Below are 18,596 nucleotides of genomic sequence, written 5' to 3' on the forward strand. Positions count from 1 at the left end.
AAGAAGTGTTGCCTTGCGGCAGTGTTCCTGCAAGATAATTTATTTGCTGCTTTAGAAAGAAATTCTGTTTCCATTAAAATTATGTCTCTGGGTAGGTGATTCATAAGCAGGGGACCTGGAAGTGGATTCAGTCTCTTGAGCCTATTTGCATTCTTAATCATACACAGCTGCTGAGTTGATGGAGGATTTTAGACGTTTCAAAGCAGAAAAAATCTTACCTTCTTCAATTAAAATGTTATATCATGGTCCATTAAACCAATACCAAGCAACATAATACCTTAGAAAACTAAGTTTTGGAGAAGGTGACTATCCCATTCAATATATGGAGAACCTCTTTTTAGGTATTTGAATTGGCTTTTAGTACATAATGATACAAAACAGCTGTAGCTATGTTTTGAGTGGTATAAAGATTCCACTTCACCTCCTCATTCTTACACTTTTCAGGCTCAAGGCAAAGGATTTAAAAACTTTTCAGTTTCTTTTCATCATGCATTTCCTACAATTATTTGGCTTTTTAACTAAATAAACTTCTATAAAGAACCTTTTACAGAAATGGAGTTTGAATGCTGCGTGCTCAGTTGTGTCCAACTTTTTGACACCATGCACTGTAGCCCACCAGGCTCATTTGAAAGTTTACTTGAAGCAAAATAACCTAAAAATGATTGAAAAATATAATCATTTTCTTGACAATTTAGTGTAATCTTAAAGCATCTTCCTATAGGATAGCTATTAATAAACTTTCAAATGCATTTTCTTCTGGGGAAGAACTTGGCCAGCACAGACAGTACAAGTTAAGACATGTTCAACAGATATTTGGGTTGAAGCAGGCAAACTAATTATACTTCTTTTCTCTTTGGATTTACAGGAAGTTATCCAGTTTCTTTAACCCCTATAAATTATAGCTCCATCTTTCTTGCTTTTGTGATGATTTGTCTATGGGCTCTTTGTCTGAATAATATTGAGATCTTACATCATCATTGATGAATTTCCCACACCTTAGAAACAGTGTTAACGAATTAATAGCTTTTTCTTGGCAACTTGTATTTGAATAACATCATGCACAAGTGCTTTTTAATATATAAGCAATCCAGTATAAACCAATTTTCAAGCAGTTTTCCTAGTCACATGGCTAGAGGTTAGAGTTGGGTCAATCACGTTTAATTATGGAACTTTTTCTGTACTGAAATTTTCTTCAATATCTCAAGGAGTACATTTTCTTGTGATGCTTAAGAAGGGGAATGAACTTGATTTTAGACTAAGGAAAAATGCAAGGATAATATTGTAATTTGTGCAGGAAATAGGCACTAAAACTAATTTTTAAGGTTTTAGCAATATGTGCTTTTTTGATGGCCTTGGATATTTCCGAACATAGCTATTAGTAGTGTGAGATAAAATTATTTCAACAGTGCAGTCTACCATGTCTTCATTTTATTTGTGAAATATATTGTTACCAAAAAGTACAGTGTTTTAGGAGAAATATATCTTAAAAAGCACTAGTTCTGTGTTTTTAGAAGTATAGCTTAAAAATTACAATGGGATTGAAATTAAAATTGGCAATTTCCAACACATTATTGTTAACAGATTTTATTTGTTACATTGAACTTTTTTTAAATTAGTAATTCATTTTTTAAAAGACATAACATTAGCACCTAGAAATATGAAAATTAATTACTGTTTGTGAATATACTTTGATCTTAGCTGAAATAAGTTATCTGCATATTTCCCCTTAATCATTGTATGATGTGGTTGCAAATGCTCTAGAAAGAACTAAGCTATTCATATTCATTGCTTTGAAAATAAATTAAGAATTTCAAATGATGCAACAAGTTAATTTATTAGTCCAAAAAATAGTTCCTAAAGGGCCATAAGTATTGACTAAGTTTTGGTAGTAGTTTTAGAAGTTATCAAAGAAACCTTGGGACAGCAGAGATTTTTGACTCAAATGCACTATAGTTCTACATCAGGTTCATGCTTATAGATACCCAGCTGGTTTTATATGCACTGTGAGCATGAAATGATGTGCAAGCGTTTGTCTGTTTTAATTTAGCACAGTATATACGTTATACTTTAACCAGGTTCTTTTGGGTTTCTATTTCCTGTCTATTGCCTCCCCACTGGCCAATATGTAGAACGTTCTATAGAGTGCAATAATCTTAAATTCTGTGACACTAAACTTTGTTAAAGGGTAATTTAATTGCAAATGAATATCCTATGTCTTTTTTTATTTTTGGTGTGTGTTTCTTTTTATTCATTTCTATTCAATTAATTTGAATATTTTCTAGTTAGTAATAAATATATTGATGCTGCTGCTAAGTCACTCTAGTAGTGTCTGACTCTGTGGGACCCCATAGATGGCAGCCCACCAGGCTCTCCCGTCCCTGGGATTCTCCAGGCAAGAACACTGGAGTGGGTTGCCATTTCCTTCTCCAATGCATGAAAGTGAAAAGTGAAAGTGAAGTCACTCAGTCGTATCTGACTCTTAGCGACCCCATGGACCGCAGCCTACCAGGCTCCTCCATCCATGGGATTTTCCAGGCAAGAGTACTGGAGTGGAGTGCCATTGCCTTCTCTGAAATATATTGATAAAAATGGCTAATACTTATAGAGAAACCTCCTGTATGCCAGCAGATTTTGCTGGATTATCTGATTTATTTCTCACAGTTAACCTATAAAGTAGATACAGTTATTATCATTTTGTAGGCAAGAAAACTGAGACACACAGATATTAAATAATTCATCCAAAATTGTATACTTAGCAAATGGCAGAACCAATGTTTGTATCCAGACGATCTGTCTCCAGAGCCTTTGCTTAGGCTCTGTTAATAGGAAAAAATTGAAAGGAAGTACATATTTGATAATTAAATTAGTATGAATCACCTGTGTTCTTAGACACAAAACATAAACAAGAAAAGCAAGTAATTTGGCTTAAAATAAAATAGTTTGTAAAAAGCAGAACACTCAAGTTCTACATTTCTTTTTAGAATTTCTTTTGGATAAAAAAGGCAGTACATACATGTAAATGAAAAACCAGACATTTAACAAAAATTGCAAATAACTATAATCCATCTGAAAAACACTGTTAGTACAAATACTATATCTCTGTAGGGCTTCTCAAGTGGCTCAGTGGCAAAGAATCTGCCTGCCAATACAGGAGACATGGGTTCGATCTCTGGGTTGGGAAGAAATCTGGAGAGAAAGTGGCAACCCTCTCTGGAACTCTTGCCTGGAAAATCCCATGGACAGAGGAGCCTGGTGGGCTACAGTCCATACTGTTGCCAAGAATCAGACATGACTGAGCACACATGTACATATCTCTTTAGATACTCTATATGTATATATTTTATATATTATTGATGTTTTACAAATACAGAACCTTGCCATGTATGTTTTATAATTTGCAGTATTTTCTCAAACACTTCATTATGTCAGAACAGCTCAGACTGATACATAAACTTGGCCAACTTAGGATAATGTGGTTAATTGTTTGTGTTAATCTTTAACTGGAGTGCCTTTCATTACTGCACACCATTGTGGTTCTATTCTACATGAGATCAAGATGGTGATTGTATCTTATATGGAAGATAATTAGATGAATTTTTATATCTACTATACCTCTATTAACTAATTAGATTGTTTCAATTTTATTATAGCAAAAAGTGTGATTAATTACTAAAATATATATGAAAACATCTAAAAATGCAAAACACTTTAATATACTTAAAGTGTTGTAAAACTTTATGCAGATATGCAGATGACACCACCCTTATGGCAGAAAGCAAAGAGGAACTAAAGAGCCTTTTGATGAAAGTGAAAGAGCAGAGTGAAAAAGTTGGTTTAAAATTGAGCATTCAAAAAACTAAGATCATGGCATCTGGTCCCATCACTTTACGGCAAATAGATGGAGAAACATTGGAAACAGTGACAGACTTTATTGTTTTAGGCTCCAAAATCACTAAGATGGTTACTGCAGCCATGAAATTAAAAGACACTTGTTCCTTGGAAGAAAAGCTATGACCAGGCTAGATAGCATATTAAAAAGGAGAGACATTACCTTGCTGACAAAGGTCCATCTAGTCAAAGCTGTGGTTTTTCCAGGAGTTATGTATGGATGTGAGAGTTGGACTATAAAGAAAGCTGAGTGCTGAAGAATTGATGCTTTTGAACTGTGGTGCTGGAGAAGACTCTTGAGAGTCCCTTGGACTGCAAAGAGATCCAGCCAGTCCATCCTAAAGGAGATCAGTCCTGAATATTCATTGGAAGGACTGATGCTGCAGCTGAAGCTCCATTACTTTGGCCACCTGATGCAAGGAGCTGACTCATTGGAAAAGGCGCTGATGCTGGGAAAGACTGAAGGCAGGAGGAGAATGGAACAACAGAGGATGCAATCGTTGGATGGCATCACCAAGTCAATGGACATGAATTTGAGCAAGCTTTGGGAGATGGTGAAGGACAGGAAGCCTGGTGTTCTGCAGTCCATGGGGTCACAAAGAGTTGGACATGACTGGGTGACTGAACAACAACAAAAAGTATTATAAAAGTTTTATAACAAGCACATACACAATTTGGGGATATTTATTTTATTCCAAAGAGTTCTTTCACCCAAATTATTGTATCTCTAAGCTTGGTTTCCATCTTGCTTTTGAAATTATATGCTAATTATGGACCTTGTATCTATGAGACATAGTTGTGGAGAAAGAGGGGGAGGGGAAGCCCATTTCTTTCTACTATACTAGTGGTTTCCAAATTTACTGCATGTACCCTAGTGGGGTACTCAACCAAAGAAAGAAAATTTTAGAAAGGTGCAAACTGAGAATGCTGCTGCTGCTAAGTCGCTTCAGTCATGTCCGACTCTGAGCGACCCCATAAACGGCAGCCTACCAGGCTCCCCGTCCCTGGGATTCTCCAGGCAAGAGTACTGAGTGGGGTGCCATTGCCTTCTCGGAACTGTGAATGAGAGAGGTTTAAATAATCTGAGATCACACACTAGCTTTTTCATCTAGTATACTTACTATTGGGCTTTCCTCGTGGCTCAGCAGTAAAGAATCCTCCTGCCAATGCAGAAGACACAGGCTCAATCCTTGGGTCAGAGAGATCCCCTGGAGAAGGAAATGGCAACACATTCCAATTTTCTTGCCTGGGAAATCCCATGGACAGAGCAGCCTGGCGGCCTATAGTTCATGGGTTGCAAAAGAGTCAGAAACGAGTTAGTGACTAAACAACAGCAACATTTACCATTAAGAACATATCTATACATTTCTTAAATTTGAAAGAGTTTAATAAAGCTTCCCTGATGGCTCAGATGGTGAAGAATCTGCCTGCAATGCCGGAGACCTAGGTTCTATCCTTGAGTTGGGGAAAATCCTCTGGAGTAGGGAATGACAACCCACTTCAGTATTCTTGCCTGAAGAATTCCATGGACGGAAGAGCCTAGATGGAAGAGCCTGGCAAGCTACAGTCTATTGGGTAGAAAAGAGTCAGACATGCCTGAGCTACTAACACACACAAAGCTGATATCAGTAAGAAATTGGGACCAAATGGTAATAAAGTATCTTATAGCAGGACAAAATATCAAAAAGAGATATTTGAGTATATTTCTCACTCAAATATCCTAATTCCTATCTAGTAGATGTTTTATATATATTCTTTGTTACTAGTATATTCTAAATGCCAACAAAACAGCAACAAAAACATGTAGCTACCACTTTTCATGCAAAATTATGAAATTAACCAATAACCTCTTAAGAATGGCATTCTATACTACCTTTGCTCAACTTTTACTTAGAGATGTGTACTATCAGCTATTATTTTCCTAAAACTGTTAATTAAAACAAATAATTTAGTAGTGACAAGAAATTCCAAGTTGCATCTGGCATCTCTAAGATAAAAACCGAAGGAGAACTTTTGGAGCTTATTGATACTTTTATTGTGTGTGTGATGAAGAACAAGCATTCACCTAGAAGTGGTTTGGGAAAATAGAAGAGAAGAGACTAAAGTTTGGTCTACAAATTGTAATGTAAAATTGGAACTATTAATTGATGAACATTCTTTCATTGCTTTCCAGCTTATATCTACATTATGCTTTTCTTTATAAATTCATTTCATTCTAATTCATTATGTAAAAATGATCATTGTTCATAGAGTCATGAAAAGTATGGAAAAATCTTAAGTGATGTTAAAAAGTGTTCAAAAAAGTATGACATAGAACTTGTCTTAGGCATTTTTGGATAGTTTCTCATCATTTATTTAAAGTAAATTGTTTTTGTAGTGTTAAAGTGGAAGTAATTTTATTGACTTTGAAATTCTTTTTAGATGATCATGCTTATGATGACTCAAATTTTCCTGGTACCTTTTTAATTTAAAGAACTTTGTGGAACCTTCAATAACAAGCATTGTACTCTAAGAGAATAACAAATTCTGGAGCTGCTATAAACCATCTCATGAAAAGACAAACCTAAAATGAGTGACTAAAATAAAGTGTGTAAATCAAGACGAATTACTGTTCAGTGTAGTTTAGAGTAGGTTCAGTGTCATGAACAAAATGTGACTATCTGGGATGGGAACCATTTTTAATTAGGTATTCTGTATGGAGAAGGAAATGGCAACCCACTCCAGTGTTCTTCCCTGGAGAATCCCAGGGATGGGGGAGCCTGGTGGGCTGCGTCCATGGGGTCGCACAGAGTCGGACACTACTGAAGCGACTTAGCAGCAGCAGCAGCTTTCTGTGAGCGTCATCTCACTTTTTTGAATACCTTCCCCCTACCACCTTGACTCTCAATCTTTGTGCCTTTATAAGCCTGTAAAAGAGGAAAATATTTTACGAGTCTCTGACTTTGTCATGTGATTAGTTTGCTGAGTTTGCTTTGTTATAACAGAATACCTTAGACTAGGTGGCTTAAACAGCAAACCTGTATATCTCACAGTTTCGGAGGCTGAAATTTGAGATCAGTGTGCCAGCATGGTTGGATTCTTGGTTGAAGGTCCTCTTCCTGGTTTGCAGACAACCATCTTCTCATTGTATTTTCATATGGCAGAGACCAGAGAGGGGAACCAAGTTCTCTTGTTTCTCTTTATGAGGGCACCAATACCATCATGTGGATTTCACACTCGTGACCTAATTACTTCCTAATGGTTCCATCTCCAAATAATATCACATTGGGGATTAGGAGTTTCAACATAAATTAATAAAGTTTGGGGGCGGGGCATGATCATCTCATCCATTGCATAACCCTTCCATGCTTATTTGTGTTTTAAAGAACATTTGTATGAAGAACCTTAAAGGAATTTTTTTTTAGAAGCTTCTTGATATTCTTTAGTCTTATCACATAAATATCTCTCTTAGAGAATCACCTTCTGCAGCTGCTTTAAGCTTGATGTTGTCCAGGAACAACTTAACTTTTCTGCAAGAGGGATAAACCTTTGAAAAAAAAAAAGCATAGCAATGACTAGTAGCAATTATAAGGATTGGTTGCTTTTCAATTTTTGCTTTATTAAGGCTTGCTTATTGGTTGCTTGTGATTGGGAGGTGTGCCCAAGAGGAGGCCTAACATAGTTTCTGATTAATATAGTTCAGCAGAGGGAACTTGCCTACTCAGCATGGGGAAATGTAAAAAATATGGCTGAGAAGGAGCTAAAATTAAGTGGACAGAATGTCTTTTCATGCATGAACAGCAGGCAGGCAGTGTGGAGCTGGTGTGTGGTGAAGGCCCTGCATGTCTTGAAGAGTCAAATAATATTTCTTGCCCCTGTAACTGAGAAATATTGAGGGAGTTTTGCATAAAAGTTCATTTCTTTTGGCATTCTAGGAATGGCAGACCAAAGAGAAGCTATAAGAATGGAGGGGTCAGACCTGGTTATTAAAAGAACCACTTATCACTTTATGACTAATGTTTTTTGGTAGATTAGGAGTTTGTTTGTATCACTGTTGTCCAGGGGAATCCAACTTCAAATCTCTCTGCTATAAACAACATTCCTTAAACCATGAACCCATCCAATCAACCATCAGACATTATACAGATGCTGCTTTGACAATGACTCACATTCCCTTTCTGGGTGGAAATGAAAGTCTTATAAAATTTAAGCAGATAGTTAGACTAGAAAGATAGGTCTCTGTAGTTCTAGCCAGTGTTTAAGCTGATAAAATAGTTTAAAAATGAATTAATAGGACTGTGTAAAACCTTTAAAATATGAAAATTTTCATTTACTATAAAATAGCATGTTGTCTAATCCTATTTTGTTATTAGTTTTATTTCAATTTACAATTAATGTTATGAGTAAACATCAATGTTGCCAGACCCAAGGCTGGAAAATCGTAGTACCTTTACACACAGGGAGTGAAGTCCCAGCTGGAACCAACTTCTTTTTGTATTTTTCTGTAAAAAAATTTGGAAGATTTAAAAAATGTGTCCCAAATGTGGGAGACTGTGAGTTCCAGGGTCACACATATGGTGCTAAATTGGCATTGCTAATTGGGAGCAAACTGGACTTATTTTAGTCTATTTATTCTTACAATTATATTTCTCATTTGTGGTAGAGTTCTGTGTAACAAACAGGAGTAATAAGACTACAAAGGCAACCCAGATGTAACTAGTATACAGTACCCCACTTCCTTTTTTTTTGATAGATAGATAGATGTGGCATGTCTTAAATTAATTCCCTTTGCTTGATGACAGTACTCTCAAGGTAGGTGCTTAAGCTGTTCAGGTGAGCAAATAATTTATGACCAGACCAAATACAAAGAGAGGATGTTAAACAAAGCTTCTGAGCAGGGCTAGAAAGTAGTTGCTGCTTCAAATGATTCCCAGCAGATTGGGTCACATGAAAAGTGAGATTTATTGTTGCTGATGACTCCTACTAACACTGCAGTGAGTTCTCACTCTGTCTTACCCCTTCCTTCCCCCCCACTCTGCTGCATGGCTTGGTCCAAGAGGTTTATAGTCTGGAAGAGATGGGAGGGAGGGGGACTACTCTCCTGGTGGTAAACTCAGATGGTTTGCTTCTTTAGATCAGGAGATGTGGAAGCACATTGGTCTTGTAAAGTTGAAGGACCAAGGAAGACACAGTCTTTACCATGAGAGGTAGGAAAATGCAAACCCTGATTTTGTCTTTTAAGAGTTAAAAAAGAGGGCGAGACAATCATTCGATATGAATGTTGAAGTTTGAGACAACCAAGAGCACAGGGGCACAATACCTGGACTGTTGAGAGTATGGTCAAAGTCAGTATGACATTTTTGAGGAAGTATTTCCTGACTTTTTTACATGAATTTCTAGTTCTGTTGGAATCCCAAGATCTATCAACAGAGTTGTAAACAAACTCTGTCTTGGTACTGCATTGGTTTTTCACATTTGCAAATTTTTCTTTCCAGGTTCATGTGGAATTTTGAGTGGTTGAATCAAGCTCAGTGCCTAACTTTTAAGACATAACCTGATACATAAAAGTAAAAGTGGTTCTGTACTTTCCAATATTAAATTTTCTCAAATTATTTTGTTTTTAAAATGGGAATAAAGGAATATTATAATGTACTGACATGACAAGGGAATTTTTAATAAAAATTAAGCTAATATCTCCAGAGAAGGCAATGGCACCCCACTCCAGTACTCTTGCCTGGAAAATCCCATGGACGGAGAAGCCTGATGGGCTGCAGTCCATGGGGTTGTGAAGAGTTGGACACACTGAGCAACCTCACTTTCACTTTTCACTTTCATGCATTGGAGAAGGAAATGGCAACTCACTCCAGTGTTCTTGCCTGGAGAATCCCAGGGACGGGGGAGCCTGGTGGGCTGCCGTCTATGAGGTTGTACAGAGTTGGACACGACTGAAGCCACTTAGCAGCAGTAGCAGCAAGCTAATATCTCAGCTGAGCATCAATAACTTACATGGACTAGTTATGTAATGGGGACACCATTTCCACATGATGAAAACTTAGTAACATTGAGATGTATAATTAATGTGAGGAAAATATATCTGTTTAAATGGAAAAATTAGGGACCTATTAGCAGTAGCATCAACACGTTATATCACCCCAGTCATCCTAGTGCTGCTTTTTGTGACCCTGAACCGTCAGCCTTCGTCTAAGGAGTCACCAGATTTGTTACTTTTGTGAAATGAGAGAAACAGGTTATCATTTAAAGTTTGTCATCATCAGTGGGATGATAGCCACAAATCAGGGATGTTCTCCATAATTCTGTCATGCAGCCTAGGAACTTTTTCAGCTCTAAACTGAATGTCCTGCAGAGCATGTCTGTCAGATGTTGTATATAGAACACAGGAACCTCCATTTCAGATCTAAACCTCAATCCATCTTAAAAGATCCAGCCAAATTTGAGTCTTAGAGCATTTGTTACTTTCAGAGTAGTTTTTTAAAAAAAAAAATCTTTGAAAATAGCAACCACCAATTTTGCTAATGACTTACCTTTTAAGCCAACTTTAATAAACTCACATTTAAACTAAACAGACTTGACCAAAAGGAAAACTTTATTACTTTAAGAAATTAGCTTCTATTAATACAGTGAGTATCTTACCCCCAGGTGATGGTTTCAGAGCATGGCATTAGTTCCGTTTTAATGAATTCCAAAAATCAATTACCAGTGCTTTATTAATTTGTTATAAATGGATCAATTTGTTAAATAAATCCAGGAAATGGCTTCCAAGTACTGAATACCTAATCTTTTTTTTTTCTTGTATTCATTTAGACTGTAAAGAAAAGACTGCAGTTGGAAACTGGTTATTTAGATCATTAAACAATCTTGGATATAGGTGAGCATAGTCCATACCACATGCTCTTGTGACCTTTGAGAGCAAGGCAGCCAAGAGTAAGTATTTGGATAGCTTATTATCCCAATATTTTATGCCTGATTTTTCTGTCTGTAACCCTTAGCTCTTAACCTTATTTCCCCCCTTCCTCTATTCCAACCCCATGGCCCTGCTTTGCTAGGCAGCAGCAGCAAGATTTGACTTTATTCACATTAATTCTAACTTGTCTTCTGTTCCCTTCTTTTGGGGATTTTTCTCCATTAGGACACGTGGACAGTCAAGTTTACCTTTACTCTTTGATCCGGCAGAAGTTTTGCTCAAATTTGGTAGTTTCAATCATCTTGACATTTTAACTAAAAATAAATATTTTATTTACTAGATCTGTTTTTGTCCTTCTGTAAACCATTTTGGTGACTCTTGAGTCATACCACATACTTACATTCTGCTCTGACTATGCGTATTTTAGCTTGAAGGACCAAGCCATCTGGGTATGTGCTATTGTGGTCTGTGCTGGTGAGTTTCTAGACCTGGGGTTGCTAAGCTGGTGAACCTGTAGTTAAGCACAGAATGATCCTCTGGGGACACATTTTACAACATTATGCTTTATTTAGGCAATGTTTTGGGCTGGAATTTACAGATTTGGGGCATGCCCTGGAGAACCAGGAGGTCCATAAGAGTTCACATCTGTTCCGTGGCTCTGTCATCTTGTTCATTAGAATAGACAGACCGGTTTGTCTCCACTGATGAAGGTGTTTTCACAATTCAAAATACTTCACAGTATTTCCAGGTTTCATGAAATTTAATGAGAGACAAAATGTGTTGATGAAATCTAGCTTCTTAATGCAATAATATCTTCTTTTCAGTTTTCAGATATATTTAGAATTACTGAAAACTTATTAATGTCGGTAGGTCATTAGAAGTTAAAATTTCCCAGTTGCAGTCATCTTCAGTTCAGATTGGAATAGCAGTTGTTTTCATTAATGATCCAGTTAATGATCACAGTATGTATGTGTTTGAGGTGTGAGGATTAGGAGCTCTAGCTGATTGTATTTTCTTCTCCTGAGGAGTCAGCAATAATGTCACAGACCCTTTACAAATTTTGAGCAGATTGTACTTGGTTGTAAAGCCAAATTGTGTTTTCCAACCTAAAACTTATAGAGTTTTATAAATATTGTACTGGCAGTAAGGATTTGGGCATTCTAAAGACACCAGATCAGATAAATTCTCTGAGGGAAAAGGTAAGAAATCTTGGAAAAAATTCCTAGAATCTTTTCCAATTTGTCCATAATGATTTCATTTAAAAGTTTATTTTTATAGTATGATGAATAAAATATTTCCATATTTGAGTTTCCATATTTCTCTCGGCATGTTACTTCCCAAAAGTAATTTATTAAAAACTCTTTTAAAATACCATAAAACTATCATAGATCTAAAGGACTAGATCTGATAGACAGAGTGCCTGATGAACTATGGACAGAGGTTCATGACATTGTATAGGAGACAGGGAGCAAGACCATCCCCAACAAAAAGAAATGCAAAAAAGCAAAACTGCTGTCTGAGGAGGCCTTACAAATAGCTGTGAAAAGAAGAGAAGCCAAAAGCAAAGGAGAAAAGGAAAGATACCCATTTGAATGCAGACTTCCAAAGAATAGCAAGGAGAGATAAGAAAGCCTTCCTCAGTGATCAGTGCAAAGAAATAGAGGAAAACAATAGAATGGGAAAGACTAGAGATCTCTTCAAGAAAATTAGACATACCAAGGGAACATTTCACGCAAAGATGAGCTCAGTAAAGGACAGACATGGTATGGACCTGACAGAAGCAGAAGATATTAAGAAGAGGTAGCAAGAATACACAGAAGAACTGTACAAAAAAGATCTTCACGACCCAGATAATCACGATGGTATGATCACTCACCTAGAACCAGACATCCTGGAATGTGAAGTCAAGTGAGCCTTAGGAAGCATCACTATGAACAAAGCTAGTGGAGGTGATGGAATTCCAGTTGAGCTATTTCAAATCCTGGGAGATGATGCTGTGAAAATGCTGCACTCAATATGCCAGCAAATTTGGAACATGCAGCAGTGGCCACAGGGCTGAAAAGATCAGTTTTCATTCCAATCCCTAAGAAGGCAATGCCAAAGAATGCTCAAACTACTGCACAATTGCACTCATCTCACACGCTAGTAAAGTAATGCTCAAAGTTCTCCAAGCCAGGCTTCAATAATACATGAACCGTGAACTTCCAGATGTGCACGCTGGTTTTAGAAAAGGCAGAGGAACCAGAGATCAAATTGCCAACCTCTGTTGGATCATCAAAAAAAGCAAGAGAGTTTCAGAAAAACATCTATTTCTGCTTTATTGACTATGCCAAAGCCTTTGACTGTGTGGATCACAGTAAACTGTGGAAAATTCTCAAGAGTTGGGAATACCAGACCACCACCTGACCTGCCTCTTGAGAAATCTGTATGCATGTCAGGAAGCAATGATTAGAATTGGACATAGAACAACAGACTGGTTCCAAATAGGATAAGGAGTACATCAAGGCTGTATATTTAACCTTATTATTTAACTTATATTATTATTTAACTGTATATTTAACCCTGCTTATTTAACTTATATGCAGAGTACATCATGAGAAATGCTGGGCTGGGTGAAGCACAAGCTGGAATCAAGATTGCTGGGAGAAATATCAATAACCTCAGATATGCAGATGACACTACCCTTATGGCAGAAAGTGAAGAACTAAAGAGCCTCTTGATGAAAGTGAAAGAGGAGAGTGAAAAAGTTGGCTTAAAGCTCAACATTCAGAAAACAAATATCATAGCATCCCGTCCCTTCACTTCATGGCAAATAGATGGGGAAACAGTGGAAACAGTGACAGACTTTATTTTTTGGGCTCCAAAATCACTGCAGATGGTGACTTCAGCCATGAAATTAAAAGATGCTTGCTCCTTGGAAGAAAACTTATGACCAACCTAGATAGCATATTGAAAAGCAGAGACATTACTTTGCCAAGAAAGATCCATCTAGTCAAGGCTATGGTTTTTCCAGTAGTCACGAATGGATGTGAGAGTTGGACAATAAAGCTTAGCGCCAAAGAGTTGATGCTTTTGAACTGTGGTGTTGGAGAAGACTCTTGAGAATCCCTTGAACTGCAAGGAGATCCAACCAGTCCATCCTAAAGGAAATCAGTCCTGAATATTCATTTGAAGGACTGATGCTAAAGCTGAAACTCCAATACTTTGACCACTTGATGTGAAGAGCTGACTCATTTGAAAAGACCCTGATGCAGGGAAAGATTGAAGGCAAGAGGAGAAGTGGACAACAGAGGATGAGATGGTTGGATGGCATCATGGACTCAATGGACCTGAGTTTGAGTAAGCTCCTGGAGTTGGTGATGGACAGGGAGGCCTGGCATGCTGCAGTCTATGGGGTCACAAAGAACTGAACAGGACTGAACAATTCAACTGAACTGATCATAGAGTCATAGAATGTAGAGCCAGATGATATCTGATTGACAATATTTGATCATAGCTATTCCATGTAGCTTAAGATAGGATATTAGGTATTTTTTTTGGTAGTTCTTTCATTCATATTTCCTGGGATCAGATTGCCTAAGGCACTGGGGATGATCTTATACTCTTGTTGATTAGTACCAGTGCCTAGAACATAAAATGTCCTGTAAAATGTCTGTAGAATGGATGAATGAGAGAATGAATGGAACGTAGGATGTATATACCAGATAGAGTGAAGTGCTGCTCTCTGTTTAGCATTACTCTTACTTAATTACATGAAAACAAAGGGAGCATAATTGCCTTTCAGTTGGTGAATGTACTAGGTTCCTAGTTTTTGATTTAGTTTTCTTCCTCCTTTAGCCTCCTATACCTATAATCTATTGTTTACAGAACAGTGACTTTTATTTTTATATTATTATTTTTAATTGGAGTATAGTTGCTTTACAGTGTTCTTGGAGTTTCTGCTGTACAGCAAAGTAAATCTGTCATATACATATATCCCCTCTTCCTTGGATTTCCTTCTCATTTAGGTCACCACACAGCATTGAGTAGAGTTTCCATGCTATACAGTCAGTTCTCATTAGTTAGCTATTTTATATAAAATAGTATTAGTTATGGAGAAGGGAATGGCAACCCACTCCAGTACTCTTGCCTGGAAAATCACGTGGATGGAGGAGCCTGGAAGGCTGCAGTCCATGGGGTCGCACAGAGTCAGACATGACTGAAGCGACTTAGCAGCAGCAGCAGCAGCAATATTAAGTTATCTTTTTTATACATAGTACTGTATATATGCCAGTCCCAGTCCCCCAATCAATCCCCCAAACTCCTCGCCCCCTGATATTCAGACATTTATTCTGTAGAAAACAGTGACTTTTAAAAAACATAAATAATATAATGTCACACTTATGTTTTGAATTCTTCTAATTTTCAATGTAGCTAGTACAAAATTCAACCATTTATCATGACCTATGAATACATGTTTAGTTTGATACTTACCCAAACATATCCAATCTCATCTTCCGTGGCTCTTTTCCACTTTGGTCACATTGTGTCTCGTTCTCTTTGTAGCTGATTTCCACCTTAGGACTGCTACCCCTGCCTGAAAGGCAGACCTTTGCACACCTGGCTTCTCTCCAGTATATAGTTTTCACCAAAAGTCATCATTGCAAAGAGGTCTGTCTTGACTAGTCACCCATTTCGGAACCTCCTTTAGCACTTCCTGCCAGGTCATTCTATTTTCATAGAGCAGTAATTACTTTATGATATTATCTCCTAGGAGAGCCATCTTTATGCTGTGTCCTCACTGTCTAGAACAGGAGCTGGCACAGGCTGAATGCTGTTTTTTAAGTTGTTTAAATGCTGTTTTTTTTTTTTTTTTAAGTTGAAGTATATGAACATGTATGGATGTGAGAGTTGGACTATAAAGAAAGCTGAGTGCCAAAGAGTTGATGCTTTTGAACTGTGGTGTTGGAGAAGACTCTTGAGAGTCCCTTGGACTGCAAGGGGATCCAACCAGTCCATTCTAAAGGAGATCAGTCCTGAATATTCATTTGAAGGACTGATGCTGAAGCTGAATCTCCAATACTTTGGCCACCTGATGTGAGGAACTGGATCATTGGAAAAGGGATACTGGGAAAGATTGAAGGCAAAAGGAGAAGGGGATGACAGAGAATGAGATGGTTGGATGGCATCACCACCTCAATGGACATGAGTTTGAGTAAACTCCGGGAGTTGGTGATGGACAGGGAGGCCTGGTGTATTGCAGTCCATGGGGTCACAAGGAGTCGGACATGACTGAGCGACTGACCTGAACTGAATAATCAACATATAACATTATTTTAGTTTCATATGAATGTCCCACATGCTGCAGTGAAGATCCTATGTGCTGCAACTAAGACTCGATGCAGCCAAATAAATAAATAAGCAAATATTTTAAGAATGAAGTATTTTTTATTACATTAAAAAACATGTCCTCCAGTTGAAGATTGAGTTTGCTCCTTGTCTGAGCTCTCAGTGTTATCTGTGTACATGTGTAGTTACCACATTACTGTACATCTTACCACTTGTTCACCATCTTTTTCATCAGTTGAATCTCCTATTTGGGATGATCTCTAGCATCTCATGTCAGTAGATTTCAAATTCTGGTCATACCAGATTTCAGTAAGTTATTTTGAAACAAGATAGGCTTAAATTTATTAGACACATGTTATGCCACATCCAGGGCTTCCCCAGTGGCTCAGCAGTGCAGGAGACGCACGAGATGTGGGTTCCATCCCTGGGTTGGGAAGATCACCTGGAGGAGGATACGGCAACTCACTCCAGTATTCTTGCCTGGAGAATTCTGTGGACAGAGGACCCTGAAGGGTTATAGCGGTTATAGTGCATAAGAGTTGGACATGACTGAAGTGATGATGACACGAGCACGATGCCACAACATACAATGAAAGCAGATATTACTTTTGGGTCTATTTATTTAAGGGTTAAGAAAACAGACTCAGAAAGTCACACATAAATTGGGAAATGATCAAAGTGACAGAGAATGCTGATTGCTTACCTCTGCAATCCCTTTTCCCTTTCTACTTTTCTATCAACATCCTGGTTTTATTTTGGATAATCATGGGCCCAATAGAAAGATTTCATTTCCTTGCCTCCCTTGTAACTAGGTATAGACTGCTGCTGCTGCTAAGTCACTTCAGTCGTGTCTGACTCTGTGCAACCCCATATACGGCAGCCCATCAGGCTCCACCGTCCCTGGGATTCTCCAGGCAAGAACACTGGAGTGGGTTGCCATTTCCTTCTGCAATGCATGAAAGTGAAAAGTGAAAGTGAAGTTGCTCAGTCGTGTCCAACTCTTAGCGACCCCATGGACTGCAGCCCACCAAGCTCCTCCGTCCATGGGATTTTCCAGGCAAGAGTACTGGAGTGGGGTGCCATTGCCTTCTGCTGGTGTTACTGCTAAGTCGCTTCAGTTGTGTCCGACTCTGTGCGACCCTATGCACTGCAGCCTATCAAGCTTCTCCGTCCATGGGATTCTCCAGGCAAGAACACTGGAGTGGGTTGCCATTTCCTTCTCCAATGCATGAAAGTGGAAAGTGAAAGTGAAGTTGCTCAGTCATGTCTGACTCTTAGCGACCCCATGGACTGCAGCCTACCAGGCTCCTCCATCCATGGGATTTTCCGGGCAACAGTACTGGAGTGGGTTGCCATTGCCTTCTCCCGCCATTGCCTTCTATGATGTGCAAATAGAGGATGCTGAGTGGGACTTTGCAAAAAGTGTTTAATGGATTAATTCAGCTCTTATTGTACCATGGTAGCTTGAAAAATTTGGTGACAATATTTTGTAGTTTCTCTCACTACTGGGTGGGGTCTGTTTCCCTATCCTTTGAGTATGTCTGGTCTGGTGACTTTCATTGTTTCTTTATGAGTAGTATCTTTTTTTTTTTAAAATTTTTTAAATGGAAGTGTAGTTGATGTACAATATCACATAAATTACAGGTGTACATCATAGTGATCACAATTTAAAAGGTTGTGTTCAAGACTCAGACATGACTTGGCAACTGAACATACATACACAACACATTCCATTTATAAAGTGAAAGTGTTAGTCGCTCAGTCGTGTCCAACTCTTTGTGCTCCATGAACTGTAGCCTGCCAGGCTCTGTCCATTGAATTGTCCAGGCAAGAATACTGGAGTAGTTTGCCATTCCCTTCTGCAGGGGATCTTCCTGACCCAGGGATGGACCCCAGGTCTCCCACACTGCGGGCAGATTCTTTACTGTCTAAGCCACCAGGAAAGTCCATTCCATTTATAGTTATAGCAGCAGCAACTGACTAAATTCCCCGTGTTGTACAATACATCCTTGAAGCTTTCTTACTTACCCATAATAGTTGTGCCTCCTAATCCCCTACGCCTATCCTACATCTTTCCCCTCTTCTCTCCCCACTGATAACTGCTAGTTTGCTCTTTATATCTGTGAGCCTGTTTCTTTTTCGCTATATTTACTAATGTTTTTGGATTCCACATAAGTGACTTCATATAGTATTTGTCTTTCTCTGCCTGACTTACTTCGCTCAGACTTATACATTCCAAGTCCATCCACTTTGTTGCAAGGTGCAAAATTTCATTCTTTTTATGGCTGAGTAGTATGCCATTATGATACCTTCTCTATCATTTGTCTGTTGATGGACTCTTAAGTTGCTTCTGAATCTTGGTAATTGTAAATAATGCTGCTGTGAACATTGGGGTGCATGTATCCTTTTGAATTAGTATTTTCATTAAAAAAATTTTTTTTTTTGATATATACACAGGTGTGGAATTACTGGGTCATGT

At 38.1% G+C, this 18,596-nt stretch overlaps 1 long non-coding RNA gene across 3 annotated transcripts in view; it reads left to right on the forward strand.

Annotated features, from left to right (window-relative positions):
- The window catches only part of LOC133257351 (uncharacterized), a 100,535-nt gene that overhangs the window by 22,323 nt on the left and 59,616 nt on the right, over window positions 1–18,596 (forward strand). For 2 of the 3 annotated variants that reach the window (XR_009739513.1, XR_009739514.1), the window contains exon 2: window positions 10,690–10,809. The exons of the other annotated variant lie outside the window; for it this stretch is intronic. This is a non-coding gene — a long non-coding RNA (uncharacterized LOC133257351). The remainder of the gene's footprint in view (window positions 1–10,689; window positions 10,810–18,596) is intronic. 3 annotated transcript variants of the gene reach the window in all.

The sequence above is a fragment of the Bos javanicus genome, chromosome 2 (assembly GCF_032452875.1).
Source record: "Bos javanicus breed banteng chromosome 2, ARS-OSU_banteng_1.0, whole genome shotgun sequence".
NCBI classification, from domain to species: Eukaryota; Metazoa; Chordata; class Mammalia; order Artiodactyla; family Bovidae; genus Bos; species Bos javanicus.